Below are 12742 nucleotides of genomic sequence, written 5' to 3'. Positions count from 1 at the left end.
CACAATTTACTTGCGCTATAGCTGAATATAGTGTACTTCACTGATGACAGCAACTCTGATTTTGATAGCTTGCTTCTCAAGCTTATTCTGGAAATCACAAAGCTACCGTTCCCGCGATTGCCGAATCCCACCTTTTACTACCAGAGTATCAGTAAAGGCGTGGTTGCAGGGTGCACCCGTGATATCTCTTGGCCCATGCAAGTGTGTGCAGCAATATGACTTATATGATATATCTTAGTATTTTTCATAAATTACAGTTTTGCATGATATCGTGCAACAAATACATTATTTTTGCTTGTACAAAAGTCTAGCTGGACCGGAGCATCTTAGTCACACAACAGCGCATGCGTTACATTTTCCGAGATCATATTCTTGGAAACACAATTAATAAACCTTGAAAAGACAGCAGGGGATCTATGTTCTTTGCCTCGACGCATGCTGATAGGTATCTGCGGAGGTGGTAGCTGCGGTTACATCTGTCAGGCATCAGGCATGGGAGCACTCTGGTGCACTAGCTCAGCTATATTGGTTAATTGCACCGCGGTGTCATCGATACTTCGAGCTTTAAATGTCAGTGAATCATATGTTTCAATGCTGACCGACAATATGAGCGCCCTGAGATGATTTTTGTGTTGGAGTGTACTCCTGGGGATAGAACCATTGAAACCTAGTTATTAACTTATTTTCCTCTCATATTTGTACAATGTACACGCTTCCAGAGGGCGGAATGAGGGTGGGCAGCCGGAACAAGTCTGCACGGCATGTTATCACTCAGCTGATGGGCAGTGCGTTTTCAGACCGAAGTCGGCCAATACGATACATGAATATGAAGAGCATCATGCAACTTCCTTCGAAGAAATAATGCCGCATTGCAGGTGCAGCCGTCATAAGGAAGAACGTGGACCACATGATTGGAAGACAACGAACTTGCAATACCGCTCAGTATGAGTACGCACGAGAAACAAAGCAAAACTCCAAACGAGAGAGCGATAGATCTTCAGAAAGAGACTTACTTGAATGAAGTAAGTATGCCAATGTTGTGGTGTGATATGTTAGCCCCATTTTCATGCATTGAATTTATGTTTATTTCATGCAGGAGGCCGATTCCCGTAAGCAAGCTCGTAATCTACTTCACGAATGCACACGAGATAGGATAGGCCTTGTCTGAACCAATTAGATAGACGAAATTGTTTGTCAATCACCAGAGGAAAGAGTTGCAACTTTATATTATTTTATATCCCTTTGGAGGGAGGTTGCGTTCAAGAATACTGGGCCAAGGAAATGTGGAAGACTTCTATCAACTATTGGAACGCTGTGTACCTACACACATCACTATAAGTACCACGTTCATTTTGTGCCAAATATTCTCCAGCAGCTGCCTAAGTTCTTGCGATGCCAACTCCCTCGTACACTAGGTCAGCCTTGGGTTAGCCTACAAATGAGTAACGAATATTTCGCTTCAGAACACCTGGATAGAGAAAGAAAAACATTAACGGCCATATGCGGCAGCTTTTACGAGCACATGGTGGCCCATTTAAAAGCTTGCCAATGTTTCCTTCAACAGTGACAGCTGCCGTTGTCGCACAATCGTGTTTGTGGTGGCATCCGACTGCCACTTGAGTAGCAAGACACGATCAGCGACAGCAGTGCATCGCTGTCGCTATCCGTCTGTCTATGGTCATGAGCGATTCCACACCCGCCAAATCGTGGCAGAGAATGGTGCTCTCGATGGTCACCTGGCGGTTCGCCGTGCGCAACAGCTGAGTCTGCTGCCTGATTATCCGGTCGACTGCCTGTGGCGATGCGTCATGTCTTCAATATGGAGGTGGTATGGAGCTGTTCGAGGTTCGCTGACTTGTCCATGCGGACGTGGTTCTTGAGGGCGGGTGAGTGAGATGCCGCAGCACGGCAGTCTTAAAGAGTGTGTCACGTTTGGGGCATATATAAAAACATACTCTAGTGAAGCTCAGGACAAGTTGCGTACTGTAATAGCACTGGGTAGCGCCACGGCAGCATCGTCAAGACATAATAAGGATATTAATTTCAATTATTTTCTAGTCCAAATTATGCTGTCGACGCCCTGTAACCGCACTTTGCAGTGCTACTACACTTCTTTCCTGTAGTCGCGACCACTGTCATCATGGCAGTGGCCGTGCGCGCCTCTACTGGTGCAAACAAAATAACGTTTGTGATTGGCCCAGCGGGCAATGGCCTCTTATGGAGAAGTCGGTATGTTGAAGTTTGGGCTAGTGCGATCACATGGATCGCATGGTGCTCCCATTTCAAAAGTCAAAGTACGCCTCGAAAAGAGCCACTGAGGTAAGCGTCGTAGAGGAGAAATCGAAGGCATAGTGCAACATTTCGTTTATTTCGGGATAATATATTTACGTTTGCATACCTTCTTGTCCAAATCTTGCGTCAAGCTTTCGTAACATTTATTTCACAAACATTTTGACACATTAGTGTATTGCAAACATCGAAGAACAAACACGCTGATACCGTATGCGGTGTGGTTCCGTTCTGCTGGGGCCACCGCTCATCCCGGTCAACCCCGTGAACTCGCGGTAGCGGTAGCGGCGGTAGCGACATAGCGGTAGCGACATAGCGCTCTGGGCTGGTATTGACAAGACAGCAGTTCTCGGACTCAAAGCGGCGTCTTCTGCACGGTAATGATTTGACGCATGTGAGATCACGGACGACTAGCATTATTTTTGACCGCGGTTGGCGACTGAATGGTCATTTAGATATCAACGCAGTCTTGATTATGTTAAAAATACGCTTATCACTGTCGGGTAAACCGTGGTTAACTGTAAGTTGAGCCACTTTGCATAATCGTTAGCTCCACATCGACACCGTCTGTTTATTTCATCTTTCTTGGACCTCTGCAGCCCGATGTATTTTTTAACCGGGAACTTGTCACAATCGGAAGAACTCACTCAGTGCTCTGTGCATCCATTCTTATGGAAAGCAAGGGCTATTTAGCACGTCTACGTTCATGTGACTGGGAATCAGAAGCTGTACATGCCGGTCTCCTCATTTGTGATGCGCGTGAAGTGTTACTCTCTGAGAAGCCATAGAGTGTTTTTGATGGCGATGTTTAACCACTATCTCATGGTACACCGAAAGTCGATCATTCTCACCATGAGAGCTCCCAGTTTTTGACTCCGAAACACGATTTAGAACCACGACACCACGATTTAGAACTTTTACGTCCAGCAACTTCCAACACGTGTCAAAACACTTGTCAGGTTTTTGATGCAGCCATTCTGCACACCCATTCGGTCATTTGTCTTTTTCTACGTTGTCCTTCCACTTATCACCATGTCTGTTGAGAAGGTCGAGCAAGTTTAGCTTTTTTGTAATATGCAGGTCATAGTGGTAGTGTATTCGACAATTTTCCATAGGCTCCCGCCCATATGTGCCCGGCGACGCCATCCTATATAAAACCATTCTTTTTTTTACGTCGAGCCACCGTCGATGAACGCTGAATGACGTCTATTTACGTTGATCACAAGGGCTCATATCACCAAGATATTTGTTCTTTGAGTTGCGCCCTACTCTAACTTTTTGCAAAAATTTAGTTTCACATCGCTTTGAAAAAATAAGACATGTCTGCTGAGCAAAACCATCTTTAAATCTGTGGAATAACTTGTAACGCAAATTAGCATCGTAAACGCAACCTGAAGTGGCCAAAATCCAGGTAAAATCAAGTTTTGGAAGTAGTTTAGTCAATCTTATCGGCTAAGTCTTCCCCCCTCACTGGTTTTAGGAAGTGAGACGTCTGACAATAGCGTACTTAGTTTGACAACATGTTAGGGATCTTAAATTTGCATTCATTTTATATCGTTTGAAATATTACACACTCTTTTTCACTTTGAACGTATGACCACAAAGGGAAAATAAATGCACGCTAAACTATTCAAACAGCTTCTGTCGGTGGTCTTACGTCACATGGTGATTTTGAGTTTTTGAACCACAGCACCTCGCATGGAAAAAGAGCTTATCATCTTTCTAGGGATAAATGAAGTGGCTGGCAGCATACGAAAGGAGTTGTGAAGTCGAAATGGTCGAGACAGAGACCGCTGTCCAAGCAGCAGTGAAACATGAAAGACGATAATGAGATGCAACAATTCACATAACCTTTCTGCTTTCTAGTCGCTGATACTGATGGGGTACCTGCTGGCGATGTTCGTGTTCGCCTTATCTTTATATCAGTGCAAACGTCGCCGAGACGAGCGCCGACAAGAGCCTTCTTACCTGGACAGCGACGGATGATCCCCAAGGAACAGTGTGTGATGGTGTCACCAGCCGCTACCAGGGAGACGGCGTTGTCACACACAACGAGGCGGTGAACAGATCAGCGGCTGGCACCGTTGGACTATCTGTCTCCTCCGAAGCTCATTTGATGGTAACAATTGCTGGTGTACCTAGTGAACAGTGATTGCCTGCATTTTAGGTGACTGGATTTGCTATCTGTTCACCTATTTGCGGCACGATGTGCTGCTCTGTGCGTAAAAAACGCCATGTCATTAACATCAAGGGATAGCGCGAACGAGTCTTATTAAAAAAGTTAGCCACTGCTGTCTGTGATGGGCTGTGGTAGCCCATTCTGTGCATGAAACATGAAAACTGTGTAAAAAACGTGTTGTATAACTGCTATAAACTGACAATCTATAGACATTTGGCCTACCGATCTCCTGGCATACGAATCATCAGCACCATGTAGGCATCGGCGGCAAGCGCCAGCCCATCGCGGCGCCTGTGTCGAGTAGACAGTACTTCGCTCCCGTCATCAATGCAGCGCATCATCACTGCTGTCATCAGCGCAGTGTATCGGGTTCGGATCCGCAGTCGAGCGCCTTCGGGCGGCGCACCTGAGGCGACCAGGCGCGCGCTGCGGTTCGGCGGGTGCGTGTCCAGTGGGTGCAGGGGGAGGGGTCAATAACAGGACACGCCGGCCGTTGAAGACCACCAGCGCGGCTGAATGATCGTCCATGCGAGGCGCGCTGCCCAGCTCGTGAGGTCCTGGGCGAACTCGCCCGTATCGGGGCTGCCGCCGGATATAGTCTCCTGTGCCGACTGATGCGCCGCCTGCGTCACGAACCTTGCGCACCCGTCCACCTGTGGTCACTGCACGGTAGCCTCTGTCAGTGGTGGTCGTCATGTGGCCCCTGGCTGCATGCAGACTCGGCGACACGAACAGTCGCTGTTCTCACGCCACGAGATCGACATCGACCGTGACGCGTTTACAAGCTCCCAGTTGGGGCCCAGCTGGGTTTTAAGATCCGCTGGCTGAGCTGGGACGGGGCTTCCGAGTGTGATGCACGCCGAATCCCGCTCAGTTGCAGCGCGCGCTTTCACCGGCTGGCAGCATCCCCGAAAAGGTGGGATACCTCGATCATGCGGTCGATTACTGCCACTACTGGCCTCCCCAGCCTCTTGAGGAGGCCCATCAACTGGATGGTGATGCAGGACGTGGACTCGGCGACAACGTACCCCCAACCTCCTGACTGCAGAGGATAATTTGACAGATGTGACATACACTAATTACTCAGCCTATCGACTGGTCTGGAGTGAACAGCAGCACTCGGGACATGTCTGGGGGCACTCAGCGCCCACGGTGATCCGCGACGATGAACCGCCAGCTTTGCTTGGTCCGCCGTGGTAAACAGCTCACTTCTCTCCCCTGCAGTCGGGAATATATTTGGGACTAAACATATGCTCTGTAGTAGGTCAGGACATGATGTGCCTTACGATTTCCTCGCTTTTTAGTGCCATCTATAGAGTAATTGAACAAAACTATAGTTCTCATAATTCCCACCAGGCGATAATCAATCGGATGCTGAGCATTCGCTGGATTGCAAACGTTTGTCCCCAACATTCAGCATTGTTCAAGAGCGGATTTTCAATTACTAGGAAAATCCGTGATAATCATAGCGTGATTCAAATGCTTCTTCTGCTTGCCATCCTGCCGATCCAGTATGTTTTGTCTGCAAATCGTAAATAAGATCCTACCTCGATCATAATTGTGATCGCTCTCGTGCGACAATCCTTCACAATTAGAGGGTTGCGCGCCTGTTCGAAGCTCCTCAGGTGCATGGCTTTCTGGCTTTCAGCACAGACCTACCCCACGCGTGTACCAGGTATTCCACGTTTGCCATCGGAAGGCAAGCCAGAGAGACTTGACCCTGCCCCAGAGAGGCGTTTTCGGCTGGTGACAAGAGCACACCACCTACCCACCCACCCCTGTTGCTCAACCTACCCACCACGGGACTGTCTCTATCCCGACAGCAGTATCTAGCCAGGTGATATGCTACCAGTGACGGTCCGTACAGGGAGATCCGAGCCAGCCGGCCGCTCCCATGACTCCCCAGAAGTTGTGGCCGCGCTGCTGACCGGGCCCGGCCGCCAGCAGCGCCGGCGGGGGCGCCGGGTCGGGTGGCGCGCGGCCGCAGCTGCAGTGGGCGGCGGCCGGTATTTTTGGCGCGCCCCACTCGGCGCCGCAGCGAGGCGCCGAGTCTGCGGCGGGAACGAGTGGCGCGAAACTGCCCCTCCCCCCCCCCCCCTCCCAGCCACCTCACGTCTCGGGCCGGCGGCGGCGGCGGCGCCACGTCAGGTGTCGTCACGGTCGGACCACGCGGAGACGCGCTCGACTCCTGGAATGTGAGAGGATCACTGCGATTGACAGCGTCAATGAGGACTTCTTGGTAAGAAGCTCTACATAGAGGCGTGTGATATGTTCAGTCCCGATAGGTGAGAACAGAATGCCTAGCAGATCGGTCAGCCCCGTATTTATAAATGGAACAGACCGAATGCACAAAACAAACCAGGATACAGATGACATAATGATCAGCTTATCAAGGACCGAATTACTTACGAAGCAAGGCCTAAGCCCTATCGGAGAAGTTCTGCGAATACCTCATTTCAATAACCAAGTACGGCTATTCGGCCGGTCGTTCAGTAAGAATGCATTGCAAGAAGTGCCTGAGCTCAGCGACCTTCAATTGGGCACGTTTGTTAATACACCAGCAATCGAAATGCTCTGTTTTCGACATAGCTCAACGTTCTGAGTGCAGCTGGTCAGCTAACACACAGCAGTTAGACTGTGTCATTGCATGCGTTCTGCATATATACGAAGGCTACGCGCAAATGCCCATCACTTCTCGGAGCGAGTAAAATCTCATTCCAGCAGTCTGGCCCCAAGTAGACCAGTGTGCCATTCGCAGGAAGGTCCTGACATAAATCGCCCCAAGGACAAGCCAGTGCTGACAGTGCGGGACCGGTGACCTAGACTCGGCTGGGCTCCCGGGTGCCAGGTAAGACGCAGCAGGAGGCGGCTGGTCCCCCCCCCCCCCCCCGCTGTCTCCCTCGGCCGGCAAACCGAGCGGGCCGTTGCCGGAATGAAAGAAGGTATTTCCGCATATATCTGCAATCCCGTGAATCCGATCAAAGAGAAAAAAAAGCAGCAAAACAGGCTCAGTCTTGTGTCTTTGAGGTATCATTTACTTTACCGAGGGTTCGAAGTTAAATAAGAAGATGTTGGGATATATGTCAGGGCCCGGGACGTAGCCACAGGGATGGGCAAGGACCCAACCCCTGCTCCTGATTGAATAGATTTGCACTTATACTGAGCGATTTTGCAGAAATTGATTTAGATTCATGGGATTTGTGACTAAATGTGGTATTTCTCTCTCCTCTGGGGACAATTTTACTGCGCACCTGGTCACGGTGCGCACCAGGTCACGGTCACATTTTACTGCGCACCAGGTCGCGGGTCTGGCACTTCCCAGGGTGATGTTGCGTGGGGCCTCCAGTCGCCTATCGCCTGTGTACCTTTCATCCTATTTACCTACCTATTAGCGTATTATTACCGTATTATGTAGTGACGAGACCATGGGTGTTTATTCTCGACAAAATGTTTGGCACCACTTCACTCGTGCTGGGACCCCGGAATCTTTAGGGTTTGGATATTACACCAACTTCCAGCACAACCTTTAAGGTGAATATATATGTCATGTTGTGTCAACAACGTCGATGGGTCTTCAGAGATGAGTTCACGGATTTTGAGTTGAGGGGAGGATTTTCTAGCGGCCTCCTGGACAAAAAGTGGACCTCCTGGGCAGTGTTATGCCTCACATGAACATAGCGTTTTTCTGATGATAGAAATGTAAAAAGGAAGTTGGAACACCCTGTAATTGCATGTCTTTGTACAATACCTATTCATTTATTTACCAAATGTAACAATATGTATATGTTTATTACACCAAAAGTAATAATACCTATGCACAACCAGGGTCACCACCACCTAACTAAAATAAGTCAAGAAATTGCACACATTTTCAGCCGACTTCAAAGTCCTTCAAGACTCGTTATACTGATTGTACCGTTTCTGAATGGCACCAAACAAACGAGTGCGTGCTCTTGGGCTTCAGAACCATGTCATGGCGCTAACACAGGTCTATGATCAAGCTCAGGTCAGGTGAAGGGTATGTCTGGCCTGGTGAACACTATTTGTCTGGCGAAAAACAACTCCGAAAGCAGTACAGCGCGTAATATGAATGCCAATGTGCTTCGTGTGTTATGGCGGCCCGGAAGTCACTGCGCTCGACTGAGTTCTATTCGTCATATTTATTCAAGTTCATTTTCACAGACAGTGTAGAAAGTTGATGGTGTCTGAACCATTTCAGGTGGGCGCTCCCATAACGCAGGTATCACTGCAGCAGTTGCGGCCAATCTGGCAACCTTAGAAACTGCTACAGATTTGGAAGCACAGCTCGTGGGTGTCGACCGGCGGCGCTCCGCGCTGCTCGAGCTGTACTGCCAGCGGCTACGAGAGTCTATTCCGGCGCGAGCTGGGCGGGGGCCAGCTCTGGACAGGTTCCCCGTCCCAGGCTGATGGCCAGCTCTGGACGACCAGGGCAGGATCCGTCAGTTCCAGGCTGGTGGCCAGCTGTGAACACGCTCTCGTTTCATAGCGTTTGCCAGCTCTGCCCAGTCTCCCTGTCGCAAACTGGTGGCCGGCTTTATACAGTGCACAGGATCACCGCCCCAAACCTCACGCCAGTTCTGGACAGGGTGCTCGTGTCACAGTGGTGGTTAGCTCTGAATGTGTCTCCCCTCCCCCGCCCCTGTCATGCCGCTGACCATCTGGGGACAGGCTCTTCGCCCCAGACTGTCGAACAGCTGTGGGCGGGCTCTCCGACCAGCTCTGGGTGGGTTCTCCAACCAATTATGGGTGGGCTCTCCGACCAGCTCTGGGTGGGTTCTCCAACCAGTTCTGGGTGGGTTCTCCGACCAGCTCTAGGTGGGCTCTCCGACCAGCTCTAGGTGGGCTCTCCGACCAGCTCTGGGTGGTTCTCCGCCACCGCATAATAATCATTTGCTGAATTCCGTTGCGGCATGGTGATCACTTGAGCACAAGCCCCATTCCTAAAATGTGCACTGGTTGCGCTCTGCCTATTTACTGACTGTTATGCTTTATGTACCAAGGCATTCATTTCTTAATCGGTTTGCAAATCAATTGCGTTCCTATTGCTTAACGAGATACCTGGTCACAACCCTGCTCTTCTACATCCATTACAACTGATAAGTAAGCTGCGATGCCTGTTTAAATACATTTATGCAAACACACGGTGAATAAACGTTTAGTCCATACATTATGCTATTATGCATTATACATACATATATCATACATACATTGGACCAGTTTTCAACATAAAAAGCTTAATTCGGATTCATAATCAGGTCCAGCGATTCAAGCTTTTTTGCCATCGGATTCGGGCTCGATTCAAGATTTCAACATTCATTTTGGATCAGATTCAGATTCGAATCACCTTGCTTTGGTTCGAATTTAGAGTCCAATTTATCCAAATGAAATCAAACAAAGGTTGCGTGGAACTGAGCGTACCGACCAGCGAAGACCACCGAACAAAAGAAACACTTGCCAGGAATGCAGACGCTATTTCTGTTCCGTTGGGCATATACATTATTGGGCATTCCAGGTTGTTTCTTCCAGAGCATGAGGATCAATTTCACGCGGTCTGGTACCAGCTTGGTGCTTGTTCTATGACATGACAAGCTGCCAATGATGTCATGACTGCTCCTTAAAATATGTGTTATTTTAAACGGTCACACGAAGCGCAGCATGTCAGTCAAATAATCATCCCCCTTTGCGCGTTTATCATATACAATAATAAATTAGTGAATGACATGTGAGAGCAAACGTTTCACTAATTCCGTATATACAAGTCATGTGTAAGCCCTTCGCCTACATTTTTGAAACGCATAACAACCTCTAATCATTTTTAAGCGCGCGATGTATAAAAGGGATGCACAAAACCCTTTACGCATCACGCAATTACAAATTGCATGTGAATCCCGTGAGGTTCTTCCGAAGCTCCGAAGCTTTATTACGTCCGTAAGAATTCCGTGAAGCTCTGCAGAAGCACTGAAGACAGTGTCGGTCCTCTGATGAAACCTACAAAGATATATGAAACCAAAATGGTTTCGTTAAAATCCCATGGAGAGGTATCGGTGAAGTTTTCAGGGATACATTTGATGCCAGAATGGTCTCCCGAACATCCCTCGGGGCGTTTCAGCGAGGCTCTCAAGGGCTGTGGGAGTACTCCGCGCGAGGGTTCTCTGAGATCGTTTTGGGTTCTCCGAGACTGTCTTAAAATGTGGTGCTCCCGAACAATGCTTGCCATTCTTTGAAACAATGCAGAGTTATCACTGTCTCTCAGTGTATCACAATGCATCACTGCCTTGCTCCAAACGGTTGAGAAAAAAATTGCGCAGCCTTTTGATTGTAGTACAGCTGCAAAATAACTGGAGTTTGAAAATACTAAGATGTCGGAAAATATCCAGGCACATTTAATCCATGGATATTTTTCCAAATCGTTCAAGCATTTGATAGACAGGTCTCGAAGCATTTGATTCAAAACGCCTCTACGCAAAGAGCAACGGAGCTGTTCCCACCCCTACGCTAACTTCCCTGATCCTATCGCCATACATGGCTAAGCGGCACTGGCGACGGCCTGCCTGCCAAGCCGACTTGGCGGGGCGGGGCCGCCGCGCCCTGACGTCACCTCCGGCCCGGCTATTTGTCCCATCGCCAGGCGGCGAGGCATTCGGCCTATTTGGAGGCGGGTTCTCACGTTGGCAAGGTGCATGGCAGTGCTTGTCTGTTCAGTTGTTGGACCCGGCTTTCCATGTTAATCTGACGTCACCCGGGGTTTTTTACTACACGCGACCGCCCGGGGTGGGACCGATTAAGCCAGCTGCCATCTCAGCCAGTGGTCGAATTAGAGAAACAGAGACAGCAGTGTGTAACTTGGTTTTCTTTCGTCCCAAAACGCCGTCGTTAATTATGTTTATGTGACATGTGAGTAGACTTATGGAGTCCCGAGTTCAGCCCGAATCAAAACTGAACTATTCAACTTTACGTCTTAACCCTATTTCACCATAAAATTTCGCGAACTACCGAGCCGACTTTGAAAAACTCAACGCTATATTTTTCTACCGATAACATTTGCTGTACTCAGAAAGGAAAGCCTCAAGAATTTCTATTGGGGGGGGGGGGGGGGGGTAAAAGGCATGGAACTTCCACCATATGGCATGCGGAGCAAATGGGATGACGTCCTGCTTTGGCATCATAAGAACGGTTAGATGTACGAGATTCGCTGTAGATCAGATTAGATGCAAAGCATAAGAACGTAAGAGCAGAGCGCTAGGCAACATTAGGATACAAGCGGAGCCGTGGTGTCTTTTGAGGAGGTGAAGAGGAGAGGCTAAGTGTGTGGTAGATACTGTTGTCTGCGACAGTACTTATTTGTGGCAAATGCAAGGCAGCGCCTATACGCAATGGGTGGAGGAGTTCCAAAGGCGTGTTCAGTTTTCCAAAACAAGGTAGCGAGGACACGTGATTGGCGCGTGGCCCATTATCGCGACCCTCAGTTGACGTCTTGCTGCTGGTGACCACGGTTTCGTGACGTCCCGCTGCTGGTGACCACGGTTTCGTGACGTCTCGCTGCTGGTGACCACGGTTTCGTGACGTCCCGCTGCTGGTGACCACGGTTCCGTGGCGTCCCGCTGCTGGTGACCACGGTTCCGTGACGTCCCGCTGCTGGTGACCACGGTTCCGTGACGTCCCGCTGTTGGTGACCACGGTTTCGTGACGTCCCGCTGTTGGTGACCACGGGTCCGTGACGTCCCGCTGCTGGTGACCACGGTTTCGTGACGTCCCGCTGTTGGCGACCACGGTTTCGTGACGTCCCGCTGCTGGTGACCACGGGTCCGTGCGCTGTAATCCCATTCCTCTTTGTGTAGATTCTGTACCAAAATTTTGCAGAGTTTTTAAGGTGCTAACTATGTACAAGTGAAGGATGGAGTGCTGCATGCCATTTTAGGCCTTTGCGGTCAATGGCACGAGGCCACTTTTTAATTCTGCCTGTAAGTCGAAATGCTCTCTTTTCCTTCTTCAAGCTTCACATGTGCGAATGCTTTCCTATGGTATCCATTCATTGCACCACAGTGCTGGCTTAGTTATGGGTCACCTTTACTCTGCACTCTGTTCTGCAACAGCTTAACACGTCTAGGTCACGATAAGTAGATAGATAGAGAGAGAGAGAGAGAGAGAGAGAGAGAGAAGAGAGAGAGAGAGGAGAGAGGAGAGAGAGAAGAGAGAGAGAAGAGAGAGAGAGAGAGAGAGATAGAGAGGAGGGAGAGAGACACACACACACAC

The 12742-nt window shown here is 49.3% G+C and overlaps 1 long non-coding RNA gene across 1 annotated transcript; it reads left to right on the top strand.

Moving 5' to 3' along the window:
- Window positions 1-429: 429 nt before the first annotated feature.
- Window positions 430-4634, top strand: LOC119110449 (uncharacterized). Its single transcript, XR_005095492.1, has 3 exons — window positions 430-445; window positions 798-1022; window positions 4156-4634. It is a non-coding gene; the product is annotated as an uncharacterized LOC119110449 (long non-coding RNA).
- Window positions 4635-12742: the final 8108 nt, after the last annotated feature.

The sequence above is a fragment of the Pollicipes pollicipes genome, unplaced genomic scaffold (genome assembly GCF_011947565.3).
Source record: "Pollicipes pollicipes isolate AB1234 unplaced genomic scaffold, Ppol_2.1 Scaffold_7231;HRSCAF=8579_pilon_pilon_pilon, whole genome shotgun sequence".
Taxonomy (NCBI): domain Eukaryota; kingdom Metazoa; phylum Arthropoda; class Thecostraca; order Pollicipedomorpha; family Pollicipedidae; genus Pollicipes; species Pollicipes pollicipes.
Note: the sequence above shows the minus strand (reverse complement) of the source record. Positions and strands in the feature narration are given on the sequence as shown.